The following is a 17,058-nucleotide window of genomic DNA, read 5'->3' on the forward strand; positions in this document are numbered from 1 at the left end:
TTCTGGAAATCCAGTCCGACCCAGGTACTGGGTTCATGGATCATTAACCTGTCTCATTCGTGGCCCACCTTCTCAGGTGTCCAGGGTCTCTGGTGATCTCTTGGCCCAAGCTAGTTCACGGCACGCATGGCCGAGCACTCGCAGGAAGAGATTAACCTGTGTTGGGATGCAGAGTGTGTTTGCTCTCCCTGTAACGTAGGAGCCTGGCTTCCTCCTACCCAGAGAGACAACATGGTCATTGACTGCGCCTCCGTTGATGCCTGAGTCAATGTATCCTCCCCCAGAGCCATGGCTCCCATACCTTAGGAATCAAACAGCCACAGTTCCAAAATATGAGGAACAGGGCCAGTGTCGTGGCACAGCTTATGACCCTGGTGTCCCGTATGCGTGCTGGTCCACTTCTGATCTAGCTCCCTGCTAATGTGCCTTGGGAGGTAGCAGAAAATGGCCCAAGTCCTTGGGTCCCTGCCACCCACGTGGGAGACCCAGATGGAGTTTCAGGTTCCTGGTTTCAGCCTGGGCCAGCTCCAGCTGGTGCAGCCATGTAGGCTGTGAACCAGTGGATGGAAGATATCTCTTTCTCTCTCTCCCTCTTTCTCTGTCACTTTGCCTTTCAAATAAATAAGTAACTGTTTAAAAAATAGTTAAAAGGCCGGTACTGTGGCACAGTAGGTTAATCTTTCACCTGCAGTGCTAGCATCCCATGTGAGTGCCTCTTCTGATCCAGCTCTCTGCTGTGGCCTGGGAAAGCAGTAGAAGATGGCCCAAGTCCTTGGGCCCCTGCACCCATGTGGGAGACCTGGAAGAAGCTCCTGGCTCCTGGCTTCGGATTGGAGCAGTTCTGGCCAATGCAGCCAATTAGAGAGTGAACCAGCCTCAGACAACGGAAATCCTACTGTAGTTATTATCTCTTGTGAGTTACTTGGTTCACATAGAATAATATCTTCAAGTTTCATCCATGAGAGAGCACGTGTCAGAACTCCCTTCCTTTTGCAAGCTGAGTGATATTTCAGCGTATGGATGCGCCACCTCTTATTTACCTATTCATCTGTCAGGAGACCCTTGGATCGGTTATCATGAATAATGCTGCCATGAGCATGGGTGCCAAATCTGAGTCCCTGACTTCATGTTTTATTTATTTATTTATCTATTTTTAAGATTTATTTATTATTTATTTATTTGAAAGGCAGAGTTATAGAGAGACGGGGGGTGGGTGGATCTTCCATCCCCTGGTTCACTCCTCAAATGACCACAACGCCAGAGCTGGGCCAATCCAAAGCCAGGAGCCAGAAGCTTCCAGGTCTCCCACACGGTTGCAGGGGCCCAAGGACTTGGGCCATTTTCCACTGCTTTCCCAGGCCACAGCAGAGAGCTGGATCAGAAGTGGAGCAGCCAGGACTCCAACCGGCGCCCATATGGGATGCCGGCACTGCAGGCAGCGGCTTTACCTGCTACACCACAGTGTGCAGGCCTCTGGAGTCACTGAGTTTAATTCTCTTGAATATGTACACAGAAGTGGGCTTGCTGGGTCATAGAGTAATTCTATTGCTAACTTTTTGAGGAGCTAGGTTGGGATGGATTTGAGGGGAGGCTTCAATTTCTGATAGTTTTTTCCGACTGCATTTCCTTCCCATGGTGTGTACTCATTCATGTACATCTGCACATTTAACCCTTAGAGGGACAACGCCCTCATCATTCTTTGTGTTTGGTAGAGATTTTGGCAATGACTGCGGTGATAAATAACATGGGGCACCTGCCATCTCTTTTCCACAATAGTAAAGCCTTAAGAAATTTCCTTCTTGGGGCCAGCGTTGTGTCATGGTGGGTAAAACTGCCACCCATGGTGCTGGCATCCTGTATGGGCACCGGTTTGTTTCTTGGCTGCTCCTCTTCCAGGCCAGCTCTCTGCTGCGGCCCGGGAGTGCAGTGGAGGATGGCCCAAGTGCTGGGGCCCTGCACCCCATGGGAGACCAGGAGAAGTACCTGGCTCCTGCCTTCGGATCGGGGTAGCTCTGGCCACTGCAGCCATCTGGAAAGTGAATCAGCAGATGGAATACCTCTCTCTCCCTCTCTCTCTCTGCCTCTCTCTCTGTAGCTCTGCAGGGTTAAGAGAACATGGTATTGTCATGCTCCCCTGGATGTCTGCCTTTCATGGCACAGGTGAGGGAGCCATCACAGCCTGGCTCTGGCCTCAGTGCTTCTGAAAATCTGTAGGTCCTTGGGTTCAGCGCACAGCGTCCATTGACGTTGGCATACATAACATCCAGAGAGATTCTCCGGGGATAATCAAAGCATCTGGGAGCAGCAGGAACACACCTGCCACAGTACGTTGTGAACTTATTAAGCAGATTGAGGCCCGGGGATGTTTTTAAAGGCAGAATGAGGAGAATCAGAGAAGTCATTTTGAGGGGCCAGCACTGCGGTGTGGTGGATTAAGCTGCCTGCATCGCTGGCATCCATACAAGCACGGGTTCAAGTCCTGGCTGTTCCACTCCCTCCTATCCAGATTCTCCTAACACGCCTGGGAAAGCAGCAGAAGATGGCCCCCATGCTTGGGCCCCTTCCACCCACATGGGAGAGACCCGGATGGAACTCTAGGCTCCCAGCATCCAACTGGCACAGCCGTGGCCATGGAGAATGAACCAGTGGATAGAAGATCTCTCTGTCTCTGTCCTTCTCTCTGTAACTCTAACTTTCAAATAAATAAATCTTTGGAAAAAAAAAGTCATTTGGGAGCAGTTATCCTTGGCTATAGGTTCGCTAACAGAGAGAGGTGCCAGGCTAGCTGGGCAGTTGGTGGACATGGAGTGTCTCTGCGCCAGACCACGGAGGCCTCTGCAGAATCTCTAGTGACAGGAGCTATTACCAGGCCCGCGGGCGTGAGAGCCCCTCCGGCACAGCTTCTCTGGTTTGTTGCTCGTACATTTTATGGGAGGGACTGACCCAGAGACTGCATTTCCATTCTGACAATTTTCCCACGGCATTCCTGGCTATGTTAGTGTGGAAAGCACTATGGGAGGCTTGGATTGACTGTCAGGCAGGCTTCTCAGAGGGGGACGTGTGGCAGCTGCTAACACACGCATCCTCCTGGGCCTAGGCTGGGGAGGGGGTGTGACAAGAGGAAGATGTCGTTAACTCACCAGGAGTCACCGTGTGCTAAGGGCAAGGGTTTCTTGACATGCTCCAGTTAACGGAGGCCACACTGTGTGACGACATCCTCTTCTGCTCTGATGGTTGGGGGGCGGAATCCAGAAAAAGACACACCCCTGGGAAAGGGCACCTGTCTGTGCGCTGCAGGTGCTGAGGTGGGAGTGATCCACGCACTCGTGGTTCCGTAGCATCTGGAGCCTGCATGTGCGCAGGTGGACAGCCTGTGTGGCCGGAGCGTGGCTTCCACTTGAGACCATCTGTGCTCAGGTCCCTGGGAGGGCAAAGGTCATCTATGCCATGCCAAGGAGTGGGCAGCATTGCATGTGGTTGACACGCCCTCTCCTGGGTTGCTATGACAACAAAGGGAGTGCAGTGTGTATCAACCTGGCCAGGTGCCTGGGCCAGGTGTCCTTTGCCACTGTGGTCCCAGGCAGGATAGCTCTCTGGTGAGTGGAAGCGCCTGGACAGCTGAGCAGGGTGGGGCTGGAAGGGAGCTGGCGGGGGCCCTTTGGCCTCTGTCCGCTGACAGTGGCACCTGCAGCATGGCTCAGTAGCGTCGTGCCATGGGGAGAGGCTGTGCACTGGGGCCGTTTTGCTCAGGGCCCACCTCCCTGTGACTGGCAAGTGGGCCTGCGGGTGGCCTTATTCAAGTGTGTGTCTCTGTGTATGTGCAAGTATACATGCGTTTGCAGGTGTTGTAGCTGTGTGGCACCGTGGTGCAGTAGGCTAATCCTCCACCTGTGGTGCTGGCATCCCATATCGGTGCTGGTTCACGCCCTGGCTGCTTCTCTTCCAATCCAGCTCTCTGTTAATGGCCTGGGAAAGCAGTAGAAGATGGCCCAAGTGCTTGGGCTGCTGCACCTGGATGGGAGACCCGGAAGAAACTCCTGGCTCCTGGCTTCGGTTCGGCCCAGCTCTGGCAGTTGAGGCCATCTGGGAAGTGAACCAGTGGGTAGAAGATGTCTTTCACTTTCTCTTCCTGTAACTCTGTTTATTGAATAAGTAAATAAAGTCTTTTTAGAAATCTTTAAAAAGAGAACAGTGTGCATGCGTGAGGTAGAGTGCACATTCAAGCAGTGTGTGTGTGTGTGTGTGTGTGTGTGTGTTTTGGTCAGGGCTGGCTAGGGGCAAGAGAGCAAGCAGCAGGTGTGGACTTGGCCCTGGATACAGCAGCTTCAGTCCTGGTAGTGGATGGCTGGGGTCAAGGCCAGGCGGGGGCGGGCAGACACGCGGAGGTCAGGCTAGGGGCAGAAGGCCAGGCTGTGTACCCACGAGGTTATTGTGCAAGGTCAGGCCTGGGGCCTTGCACTGTGGAGTGGGGGCTGAGGAAGCAGGGCCGAGGGCCCAGGGGACCAACGTCAGGCCTGAGGCATGTTTTGTGTCCACAGAGCTTGCTCACCAGCGTTGCCCTGAGAGTCAGGACCTGAGGCCAAGGAACACGGAACTGACGCTGCAACGTCTCCAACCTCCAGCCTTACCAAGGCAGAGGCTGCGCTGGAACACCAGTGGATACGTGAGGATACTCATGGGAGTCTCCAGAGTTGTGCAAACAGCCTGTGACCCTCCCCAAGCTCATCCACAGGTGACGTCACTGTGTTCTCTCAACCTCAGAGATGCAGGATCCTTTTTACATCCCAACCTGCGCTTGGAAGTCAGAAATTCCTGCCCAGCTGTGTTGAGCAGCCATGACACTCAAGATCAACAATGGGGACCCTGAGCGACGCCAAGCTGTGTTGGAGTTCCTCCACGTCTATCCTCATCCGGCAGGAAAAGAAGCGTGGATGGGGAAAGGGGTGCGTGTTTGGTCCTTGTCCCACATCCGTCAGAGTACCTGGGTTTGGATCCCAGCTCCTGACTCCAGCTTCCTGCTCATGCAGACACTGGGAGGCGGTGGCAATGGCTGAGTCACTACCATGCATGTGGGACAATTGGATTGAGTTCCTAGCTCCTGGCTTTAGCCCTGGCCAAGCCCTGGCTGTCACTGGCATTTGGGGAATGGCCCAGCAGATGGAAGCTCACTGTGTCAGTCTCTGATGCTCTGCCATTCATATTTTAAAAAGGAGAATTGCTGGAGCCAGCTCTGTGGCATAGCAGGTTAAAGCCCTGGCCTGCAGCACCAGCATCCCATATGGGCATCAGTTTGAGTCCTGGCTGCTCCACTTCCGATCCAGCTCTCTGCTATGGCCTGGGAAAGCAGTAGAAGATGGCCAAGTCCTTGGGCCCCTGTACCTGTGTTAGAAGACCTGGAAGAAGCCCCTGGCTCCTGGCTTCAGATAAGCACAGCTCCATCCGTTGTGGCCAACTGGGGAGTGAATCAGCAGATGGAAGACCTCTCTTTCTCTCTGGCTCTACCTCTATCTGTAACTCTATCAAATAAATAAAACAAATCTTTTTAAGAAAAGAGAATCGCCCCTTAGGTCACTGCAGTGGGAAGCAAGTGTGACCTGTGTGTAAGTTAGACAGCTCAGACGGGCAGTCAGGACAGGCAGGGACCTCCCTCCCTCCGCAGCATCCCTGCCCAGAGACAGCTGCTTTCTCCTGTTTCTTGTCCTTCCTCCTGGGAAAAAAGGAGTCCTTTCACCCCACTCCTTGCAGCGCCCTCCCCTCCTGCTCCGTGAGTCTCCGCTGAGCTCCCCAGAGCTGCCTTCTGTCTCTTTTGCATGGGTTCTGTCCCCTCCCGAGCACATCTGTGCCAGAAAACATCCTGAGGACATCCCACCTCCTCCTCGGCCAGGGCCACGCCATGGGGACCTGGGTCCATCTGTGGCGGGGGGACCTTGCTCCCAAAGATGGCGGCAGCTTCCTGGAAATCGGCCACTCTCCTGGAAATCGGCCACTCTCCTGGGATGCCCCACCTGTTTCCTTCCCTTGGATCTGGGCTGGCATGTAAGTGTGGGCACATGGGGTTGTGTGTCTAATAGGCTAGGTCTTGCTGGCTCTCCTCCATGCCCCTGGGGTGCTGCCCTCCTGCAGGGAAAGATCACCCGGCAGGGAATTGAGACCTGCTACCTAAGAAGCAGAATCCAAGCCCAGACGTGTGCGTGAGGCCACCTAGGACCACCCCAGTCTAGCTGAGCTGCCCGCCTGAGCCATGTGGAGTAGGCGGCTGATGAGCCCAGCCCTGGGTGGGTGCATCCCTGAGCCATGGCATCGCATGTTTAGAAATCGCTGATTAAGTTATGTTTGTGACACAGGACTTAGACAACAATGCAGAGAATCCATGTCCAGCCGTTGGCGGCCCGACTCCCACAGGCTTTGGAGTGTGTGTGCAAGTCCCTGTTTTACATCAGGCAGGAGACAGCAGGACGGGCCTGACGAGAGGAAGCATCGTTAGTTCCCTTAGCGCGGGCATCAGTGACACAGGACACCTGCTCCCTCAATGTCCGCTCTCGGGAGCAGTCAACAGCAATTTCTGAAAAGGGAAACATCTCAAAACATCACTGGGATGAGGCCAGTGTTCAGTGTGCAGCTACTCCTTGACTTACGGTGGGGTTGCATCCTATCTATGGGGGGTTGAACCTTGCTAAGCAGAGAACGCATGGGCGGCCTGGACCTCCTGCACATGTGCGCTCAGAGGCGCAGCGCTGTGCCCCGCCTCCTGGTCACTGCCATTGCCAGAGAGGATGGGACCAAACAGCCCTACCCAGAAAGTTCCAAATCCAACCTTGGAGGACGGCTGCTACCGAGTGCCTGTTTTTCTCAGGTCATTGTGGAGTTAAAAAATCGTAAATCAAACTGCCTTAAGGTGGGGACTCTGCGTTGTTTGTTCCAAGTTAGAGGCAATGCTATTCCCTGGGGGCTGTGCTGGGCACTTTGTCTCAAGCCCACAATGCCCACTGTAGTTACTGTTATTTGTATTTCACAAATGAGAACAGCGAGATTCGGTCACCCACGTTATATTCAGGTCCACACGGCTCGGAGTACCCCAAGGAGGCAACAGTATCCAAATTGCCAACACCAGCATCCAGCGCAAATTATCTCTCACACACCAAGGGCCTTCCCAGGGAGTTTGCAACTCGTCTTTTTTAAAATATTTATTTATTTTGAAATCAGAATCTCTTTGAAAGAGAGAGAGATCAATCTTCTATCCGCTGGTTCACTCCCCAGACGATCGCAATGGCCAGGGCTGGGCCAGGCCAAAGCCAGGAGCTAGGCGCTTCTTCCCGGTCTCCCACGTGGGTGGCGGGGTGCATTAAGGAAGTGTCACTAACACAGCCAGCGCTAGAACGAATGTCTCTGGCCTTGGTTTGAGGAGCCCACGTGGGCTTGCCCAGGGCAGAATGGCTTGGTTTACTGAAGGCGTCTTTTTTCACAGCATCAGCAGCTTGGAGGGCTCCTGGGAGGGCAGGGAGGGCCCGACCGGCTTCTGTAGCTGGCTCATTCTACTGCTCCTCACCAAGTCACCTCCAAGTGTGGTGCCCTAGCTTCCTGCATCCCCAGCTGGCACCGCCGGAACGCCAGGCTGGGGTGCCTGCGTGGTGCACGCGCAGCACTGTCTCTTTCCTAACATGGGCAGTTCTGGTTATTTTCAGAGCTTTCATTCCGATTTTGCCTGTAATTTTCCATTTTAGGAAGCCCTGGGTGGGTAGACCAGATGGTTCATTAGCCTCCGTTGTGTTTCCTTTTCTGGATGTCATGAGTGTTCAAACCGGCTCAAAGGAGCAACCACAGCCGTAACAGTCTTGTTATTAATAAGCTTTTAAAAATTAATTAACTTTATTTATTTGCATGTCAGGGAGATCTGCCCGCATTCCCTGTCTGCCAGGTGTTCTCACCCTAAGGAGCTCCTCCTAGCCGGAGGGCCTTAGCAGGGACATCGCCACCTTTTGATCTGGGCAGGCTGCAAGCCCTCCTGGTGTGCTAAGGCAACCTGAAATGTCACCCACAGTGCTTTGGGGGGGGCCCTTCTCCTGATCCTGGGACCAGGTGCCACTGGCTACCGTGGGTCCACTCTCTAGGACAGCGAGCAATCACAAAGGTGAGGGGGTAGCTTTGCCAGGTGGGCAGAAAGACCCTGAGTTTCCCCCCTCCAAAAGTGTCAGTGGGTTTACTGGAAGTTTCTGGGAATGCCAGCTCCAGCCCTCGGGGCCCCAGCTGGGGTGGGAGGGGGTAGGCGGTGCTCTGAGGTCCCCTCTCCACCACCTGGGAGAGGATCTAGCACCTGGGAAAGGGTTCCTGCCGTTATTCATCATGCAACCTCCTTGAGCTTACCCCCTGCTGGCAAACAGCCTCTGCCTTCAAGCCGGGTGCCACCCAGCCTCTCCGCCGGCCTGGATGGCTTTTGAACTCTGCTTTATGGTCCTGCTGCTTCCTGTACTCGCCAGGCTGCAGACTGTCAGAGCTTCTGGGTGAGGCTGGGAGTGTGAGTGAGGAGCCTCTGGAATGACAGGGCTGGGAAGGAGCTGCCTGGGCTCCTTACTCGGTCCCTGGGCACGGCGTTTATTACCGTTGAGCACCTGCTGGCCTGCATCCTGCCTGAGAACCAGGTGGGGCAAGCTGCAGGCTGGCGGGACTCCCGTGTGGGGGCAGGCTGGAGATTTGTGTGCCCTCCTTCTCCAGTTGGCATGCGTACGTGAGCGGAGGTGAGTCCCTGTGCGTGTTCGTCGCTCTCTGCTGGTGTCGTCCCCATCACGGAACAGAGAAACACTTACACTGGAATTGGCATTCGATCTGGAGGCGCACTAACCCCATGCTCAGTCTCAGAAGGCATGGGAATTACAGAAAAGATAGGTCCGTGTGAGGCAGCAACACCTGCCCTGGGAGTGGGGCTCACGTACTGGGGTTTTGGGGAGCAGGCGGCTGTGATGTTGGTACTGCTTGATGGAGCCTGGCAGTGGCGACCTGGCAGAGGCAGCTTTGGGAGGTCCCTTCCTGCTGTGTGGGAGCCCAGCCTCCTCCCTGCCCTCCTCCTGGGAGGGGTGGGAACCCCCTTCCCCCAAGACACGTGGGAAAAGGTCGCTCTGACCTCTCTGGGTTTTCCCCGAGACTTTGTCCAGGTGGACTGCTTCTGCGCAGGTCCCTGGAGGAGACCTGAGCCAGGTACCCAGCAGGGAAGGGGCTGTGTGGCTGTGGGGGCCCACCTGGAAGGATGGCACCGCTTGGGGACTGGCTGGTGGGACCCACCTGCTGCCTCTCAATCCCGGGCTTCGAAGGGCTGTTTGATTTTGTTCTCTGTTGAGAACGTCTTTAGAAAGTGTTCAATGGGAAGGAACTCCAGGTGGAAAACAATGAATCACACTTCAATTGAACTTTATAAAGAAAACATGTCACTGCTTCATCAACTCACTCGCTTTTTTAAAAAGGAGCTTCAATGCTCTCCACTCTTAGATGTGTCTGTTCTCTCCACCTGGAGAGCTTTTCCTGCATGAGCCATGTGGGCTTCCCCTTGCCAATGGACTGATCCGTACACCAACTACCAGAACTGCTTTGTATCCCCTGCATATTTTTAAGCGATTTCAGTCTTTGGCTCTTTTACTTAGAGAGAGACAGAGAGACAAGCAGACAGACAGACAGACAGAAGAGAGAGCTCCTGTCTTTCGTTGGCTCCCCCAATGCCTATGATGGCCGCAACTGGGCTGTGATCCAAGCCAGGAGCTGGCAGCTTGATCCAGGTCTCCTCCGTGGGTGGTAGAACCATCACCTGCTACCTGCCGGGCTCTGCACAGGCAGGAAGTTGGAGTCAGGATTCCTAGCTGAGTGTTGAGGTCAGATGCTAGGATTCAGGACCTGGGAGTCTTCACCACCAGGCCAAATGCTAGAGTTGGGGCAGGGAAAGAGCCCTGTTCCTCATCATGAAAACGCCGATGCGCTCGGTTGCGGGATGAGTACCACGCACAGGAAAGGGATCTGATGCCTGTGACATGCCAAGCACTGCTCCCGTGTTCTGTTAAACATGCAAACGCCTCAGAGGATGGCAAGCTATGTCAGGACCAGCTCGAGAGGGTGTCTGCTGGCCACATGCGAGCCCACCATCGTGGGGCTGGAGGCTCAGCCAGGAAGCTTCTCTCGGTCCCAGATACGTGAAAGAGGTGGTGACTGGGAGCCATGTACTGCTACCCAATCTTACAGCTCATTGTGATTGACCCAGGGCTCCACCGGCCACTGCTTTTGGAAAACTCAGGAGTGATTCTGAATACGCAGGGGTCCAAGTGTGCATGCAGCAGTGCCTTGGAGTTAGGTGGACGGCTCTGTCATTTGACCGCTTTCTTGGGGAGGAGCCGGTGTCTGTGCTGCTGCCACCAGGGTCTCACCTGGCAATAGAATGGAAAGGAGAAACCTCTAGGGATCTGCACTTCTGTCCTGTGCCCCCTTTGCTAGTGCCTCAGGGCTGAACAGATGGAGAGATTGCCAGGACTCTGGGAAAGCACCCCGCTCAGGGATTGGCCTAGGGGAGTCCCGAGGGGCCGAGCCACTGAGACCCACAGGCTCACAGGCAGGGTGCCGGTTGTGCTGCTGGTTGAAGGGCAAGGGGTGTGGCTCCTCCTTCTCATTTCTCCAGATGGCGTGCGCAGTGACCAAGGACGTGATGGAAGCTGAGCCTCCCTGTAGACAGGTGGGGCTCGGAGCCAGATCTGATACACTTTGGGAAGGAGAAATCTGCCCTTCGTGCCGTAGACGCAGTGACTTGTTTGGATTTTCAGCAAATGCATGTGCTAGATAAATGGGCACTACCGCCCAGCTATGGAGCTGGCTGATGACCTCCCTAAGTTTCCTAGGTGCAGGGCTGGAAGAAGGGGAACGGCTTAGCCTATGTCCATGCTTGCGTCGTTCCCTGTGTCTGGCCTGGGTGCTCTCGCTGCCAGCCAGCTGGACAAGCAGGGCTCCACCTGGGGGCACACCCCTTTCCCTTCTCTTCCCTCCGTCTTCCTGATTGGATCATGCCTCTGCCATCTGGTGACCCAGCAGTGCCCTAGGATTGTGGTGGGGGGGCGCATTCTGGCTTTAAAGAGAGGGGTACAGGGCGGAGGTCCCCGATCGTCACTGAGCTGCCATCCAGGAGTCGCACCTTGGTCCCAGCTTGGCTGAGGCTTGGGGGATCCCAGGCACGGCTGGTGGATCTGGGTTATACCCAGGGCGTGTGACTGTGCAGGGCAAATGGGCGTGGTTATTTCTGGGCATGCTGTCCGCCAGGTTTCCTGCAGGGGCCAGAGCTGAGTGCATGAAGACCCATGATGGATACGCCGCTGTCTTCATCTCCCTGAGGACTTGTTCTACTCTGTGCATTCATGCTCTGCCTTGGGCTCCACCTCCGCGCCCTTCCCCTGTGAGCTCCCGGAAATCTCTAGGCGGGGGCAGTTGCTGCTGATAACACCTGCCCACAGTCGGCCTTGGCTCCCCGCGGGCCTGTCCGTGGGCTCTGCTCGACGGCCTCCCAGGCACACGGTGAACATCTGTGGTCACCAAGCGGCCCTGACCCATGCAGTGCAGCTTCCGTAGCCACGTGCGCCCCATTCATCCAGAAACCGAAACTCCCCTTGGCTGGGTGCACAGCCTCGGCACCTCCCTGTGCGGGGCGTGCTTTGACATCCCTTGAAAGGAGAGTTCTCCTTGATCTCCAAGGTTTGTATCAGCCCAGAACACCTTTGATCCTCAAAGCTGCTTTCAGACCTGCCAGCTGGAGGTGGGAGTGAGGGGGGTGGGGTGGGGAGGAGCTGTTGGGTGGGGGGCTTGGGGGAGGGGCCCTGACACCTTCCCAGGGCCCCTAACAGACAAGGAGCATGTCCATGCTTTAGGTTCTTGCACTGGCACCAGCAGGGTTAGGATACCTGGTCCAGGGTGGTTGGTGTGATAACAGCAGCGGGCCCCAGTGCGTGGTAAGATCCACGCCCACCAGGGACTCCCCGCCTTGAGCACAAGCCAGGAAGCCCTGGGAAGAGAGGCTTTGCTGCTGGGAAGGGGCTTTCCTCCTCTCCGGAGTCTTAAGACAGTAACAGGTTAACACATCAAAGAGCAGCCACAGGGAGCAGCCAGCGCACCACACCCAGAGGAGGCCCTGGTTGCTTTGAGGTGTCCTAGAGCCTAAAGCAGCCACCTACAGGCGACTGCAGCGGAGACCTCCGGGTGCAGGTCGGGGTGGGAGGAGGTAGGGGAGGGGTGGACACTTGGTGTGGCTGTTGAGCCACTGCTTGGGAGGCCACCGTAGCAGAGTACCTGGATTCAAGTCCCAGCTCTGTTCCCGATTCCCGCACCCAGCGAATCCACACCCTGGGAAGCAGCGGGTGACAGCTCCCGTCACTTGGGTCCCTGTCACCCCCATGGGAGACCTGGACTGAGTCCTAGGCTCCTGGTTTTGGCCTGGCCCGGCTTCAGTGGTTGTGGGCATTTGTGAGTGGAAGATCTGCCTTTGGCTGTCCTCTCTGTTTCAGCTTGCAGCTGAATTAAAGAAAAGAGAAGTAGAGGAGCGAGGAGGCCAGAGGAGGAGGGACTCCAGGATGGCCATTGGAGGAGGACTTTGGGCTCCTGGTCTGAGTGGACAGATTATGTTCAGACTGGCCTGCTCCCCCTCCTCCCCACCCCCGTGAGCAGGCCGGAGTGGCTCTCAGTATAATCTGATTGCTGGTGACAACCCCTGCTTCTGACCTTGCCAAATGGTGTATCAGCCTAAGTGGGGGACAGATGTGTACTAGAGACTTCTGGGAAAGCCAGGGGAAAAGTTTATATCAGCACCCGCCACAGGACTTCCTAAAGCTGTTAAACATGAGCACACTGCAAAGAGTTCTTGGAAAGTGGAATAAAAATACAAGCTTATTTTGGTGCAAGAATTTTTTTGAACTCCACACTCACTAGGGATCTTCAGAAAATCCCCACGATGTGCATAGTATGAAAAAGCTACACACCGATTTCCATTTCTTTTTCACCAAAAGAAACTTAGCTTTTTCTTTTGTTTTCCCACACATTTTTGAAGCACCCTCTCACTTCCGTTTTTCAGGAGAGAATTCTCTCTTGTGAGCAACTCTCTCTCTCTTGTCCACCGACACAGGCGCCTTTTCTCCAGCTTCGCCCTGCCATCCGGCAGTGCCCGGACCCTGCCTTCAGCTTTGCACTCCAGTTGGCAAGACCAAGGGCCTGGCTGGATAGAAGCCACACCCACGTGGGCTTCTCAGGGAGCTGGCCCAGGGAGACAGCGTCCTCCCCTAATTAAATGAGGTTGACCTGTTTCTTCCCCGTCACCTTGCTGCATTAGACAATGTATTGGAATACACATCAGGCACCATAGCTTGTAATGGTCCCACAGCCCAGGGAGGTTGACACAGATGCAGACAGCTGAGATTCAGAGTCACTAATGGTTGCGTCCAAAGTCACACAGTGGAGACAGCAGAGCCAGACTCAACTCATGTCTGGGCCAAAAGATCTTCACCGATCAGTCTCTCCTACACTGTGTTCCTATGCACGGGGTGTTGTTCTGTGCTTAGAACCATGCATCTGTGAGGCTTCTCTGGTCCTATCTAAAATGCTGCCCACTGAAATGAATACGTCTTTGTGCCATGTCTGGGATGTGAATTAGTATCACAGTATGTACCCATATACTGCTATAGATGGATTAGGTCTTTTAGCTGGACAGTTAGCAGATTTTTAAATAACTCGAGAAAAGGAGGTTGAACATGATTTCTAACAGCCGCTGTTCGTCTCATCCCACGTTTAAATATGGTGTTTAGGGCAGGTACTTGCTTCTGATCGAGTTCCCTGCTACCGTGCACCCTGGGGGGCAGCGGGTGATGTCTCAAGTGCTTGCGCCCCTGCCGCCCATGTGGGAGACCCAGTCTGAGTTCTGGGCTCTTGGTTTCAGCTTGGCCTGGCTCTGGCTGCTGTTGGCATTTGCAGAGTGAACCAGTGATGGTATATCTCTCTTCGGTGTTCTGTCTCTCTCTGTCTCTCTCTGCCTTTCAAATAACAATAAAAAACAATCCCGGACCCTGGCCTCAAATGTGAGTATGTTTGAGAATCTCAACAGTGCCATGATCATATTGATATTTAAAAAAAAATTCTGAAGCCCTTTAAAGTCGCCTAACATTTGTTAGGGCCGGTGCCATGGCTCAATAGGCTAATCCTCTGCCTGCGGCGCCGGCACACCAGGTTCTAGTCCCGGTCAGGGCGCTGGATTCTGTCCCGGTTGCCCCTCTTCCAGGCCAGCTCTCTGCTGTGGCCCAGGAAGGCAGTGGAGGATGGCCCAAGTGCTTGGGCCCTGCACCCCATGGCAGACCAGGAGAAGCACCTGGCTCCTGGCTTCAGATAGGTGCAGTGCGCCGGCCCGCGGCGGCCATTGGAGGGTGAACCAACGGCAAAGGAAGACCTTTCTCTCTGTCTCTCTCTCTCTCACTGTCCACTCTGCCTGTCAAAAAAAAAAAAATAATAATAATAAAGTGAATGTTAGAAATACGCTCGTACACACCACCGCAAGTTGATTGTGCATCTTGCAATGATACCACGAACGACACGAGGAAGTCGGCACTGCCACTCCCGCTGTGCGGCCCAGACTCACGTATGTTAAGAAACGTGCTTAGCATCCTAGCAGCTAAGAAACGAGCAGCGGTCCCCAGTCCTGCATCGCATTCTCCAGCTCCAGCGCACTCATCCATTTGTTCTTTCCCATCTAGAGTACACTGAGGCTGGCAGCGCTCTGCCTCTTGGTTTTAACCAGCTGAACTTAAAATACTAGGAAAAAGGCCGGCGCCGCGGCTCACTGGACTAATCCTCCACTTTGCAGCGCAGGCACACCCGGTTCTAGTCCCGGTCGGGGTGCCGGATTCTGTCCCGGTTGCCCCTCTTCCAGGCCAGCTCTCTGCTGTGGCCCAGGGAGTGCAGTGGAGGATGGCCCAAGTTCTTGGGCCCTGCACCCCATGGGAGACCAGGAGAAGCACCTGGCTCCTGGCTTCGGATCAGCGCGGTGCGCTGGCTGTGGCGGCCTTTGGAGGGTGAGCCAATGGCAAAAGGAAGACCTTTCTCTCTGTCTCTCTCTCTCATTGTCCACTCTGCCTGTCAAAAAATAATTAAAAAAAATAAAAAAGAAAAAAAAATACTAGGAAAAACAATATCTTCTGTGTTCACTATGTCTTTATTCTCCAATCAACCCAGTGCCACACTATTTATATAGCATTTATTGTATGAAGTCTCATAAATCATCTAAGGTGCTTTCAAGTGTATGGAGGATGCATGTAGGTTTAATGCCAATATTGTGCCATTTTAATTAAAGATTTATTTATTTATTCAAAAACCAGAGTTAGAGAGAGAAGGAGAGGCAGAGAGAGAGAGAAAGAGAGGTCTTCCATCTGCTGGTTCACTCCCCAGTTGGCCTCAATGGCTGGAGCTGCACTGATTTGTAGCCAGGAGCCAGGAGCTTTCTCCGGGTCTCCCACGTGGGTGCAGGGGTCCAAGGACTTGGGCCATCTTCCACTGCTTTCCCAGGCCATAGCAGAGAGCTGCATAGGAAGTGGAGCAGCCGGGTCTCGAACTGGTGCCCATATTGAGTGCTGGCACTGCCGGGGGCAGCTTTACCCGCTATGCCACAGCGCCGGCCACTATTGTGCCATTTTATCTAAGGGATTTGAGTGTCTGCAGATTTTAGCGTCTGTGGGGGATCCCGGAACCCGTCCCCTTGGGTGCAGAGGGATGACTGGATTTCCTGTCATGTGCAGGCACTGAGAAAATAAAAGCCAAATAAGAAGTGGTTTTGTCTTGGACAGAACTGGCCTCCTAGAGAGAAGAAAGACCCAGGGCTAACCAGACACAGTAGCGGGGATGCTGGGACTGCGTGTGATGCAGCCTCTCCATCCGGAGGCAGCCCAGACACCGGCTGTCTCAGTGGGGCTGGCAAAGGGGAGGGAAAGGACACTTAAAGAGACAGCGTCTACCAATGCACTGGTGGTTGGTGGCTTGGAAACTTTGCCAGAGACTAGACTGTGGATCTTTTCTCAGAGAGAGCATATGGCCTGCCCTGTGTGGAGTACACCTGCTGACGCAGCGCTGGTGGCCTGGGGCGGAGGTCTCCCCCGGGACTGGGGGGAGGTGGGGCCAGGCTGGCATCACTTCCTGGCCCCACGGGGCTTCCTGTTCTGCCCCCCAGGGCCATGTCAGCACCATGCTGCATACTTCAGTTCCTAGGAGCAGATCCCTCCACACAGCCTTTTGTCTAATTCAGTGCCCAAGACCACCTGTGAGGCTTCCCAGGTCCCAGAGAGGGCCCAGGTGTTGCACACAGGTGGAGGCACCTGTCTGAGCTCCCACCTAGTGTCTGCTGATCAGCCAGGGGATCAGGGTCCAGGCCCGGGGGGCTCTGAGGAGACCTTGAGCGGACCCTAATCCAGCCCTGACAGGAGGAGCAGCTGTTCTGGGGAAAGTGTCTGCGGTCCCAACCTCCTCCCCCCTCGTCCCCAGCTGCATCAGCACGCACCCCAGGGCACTGGGAGCCCCATCGCTCATGCCAGCATCTCAGGGGGTGTTCTCAGTGGCTGGACTCAGATCTCCCGTCTGTCCCCTCACCAGGGGGCAGCTCTGTTGCAGGTCAGGGGCAGGGCCAGGCCCCTGGAGGCACCAGGAAGCCGTGTGGCCCCTTCCTGTCCAGGAGCGAGTGTGCAGGGCTGCTTTTCCCACCTCCAGCGCTGGCGGCATGCATGCAGTCGCCCAACCGAGCGCATCCACGAGCTCATAGCAAACAGACTTCGAAAGCATGAGACACACGGCGACGGCATTCATCAAAGGTGACAGAGGAATGGTTTGCTGGCACAGGGTGGCAGGTGGTCACAGGGCCCTGGTGCCTCTGTGTGCCACTGTCCTGAGCTGACGAGGTTACGGCTTTGAACCCTAGAGGGGTGGCTCACGCCACTGACCAACAGTCCTTTGGCCCGGGCAGTGAATGACAGGTCATTGACCTATCACCTTTGCCTCTGTTTCTGTTGACCATGACCAAGAGTG

Source organism: Oryctolagus cuniculus, chromosome 1 (genome assembly GCF_051225735.1).
Source record: "Oryctolagus cuniculus isolate XC-2025 breed Fujian yellow rabbit chromosome 1, ASM5122573v1, whole genome shotgun sequence".
In the NCBI taxonomy this organism is placed as follows: Eukaryota; Metazoa; Chordata; class Mammalia; order Lagomorpha; family Leporidae; genus Oryctolagus; species Oryctolagus cuniculus.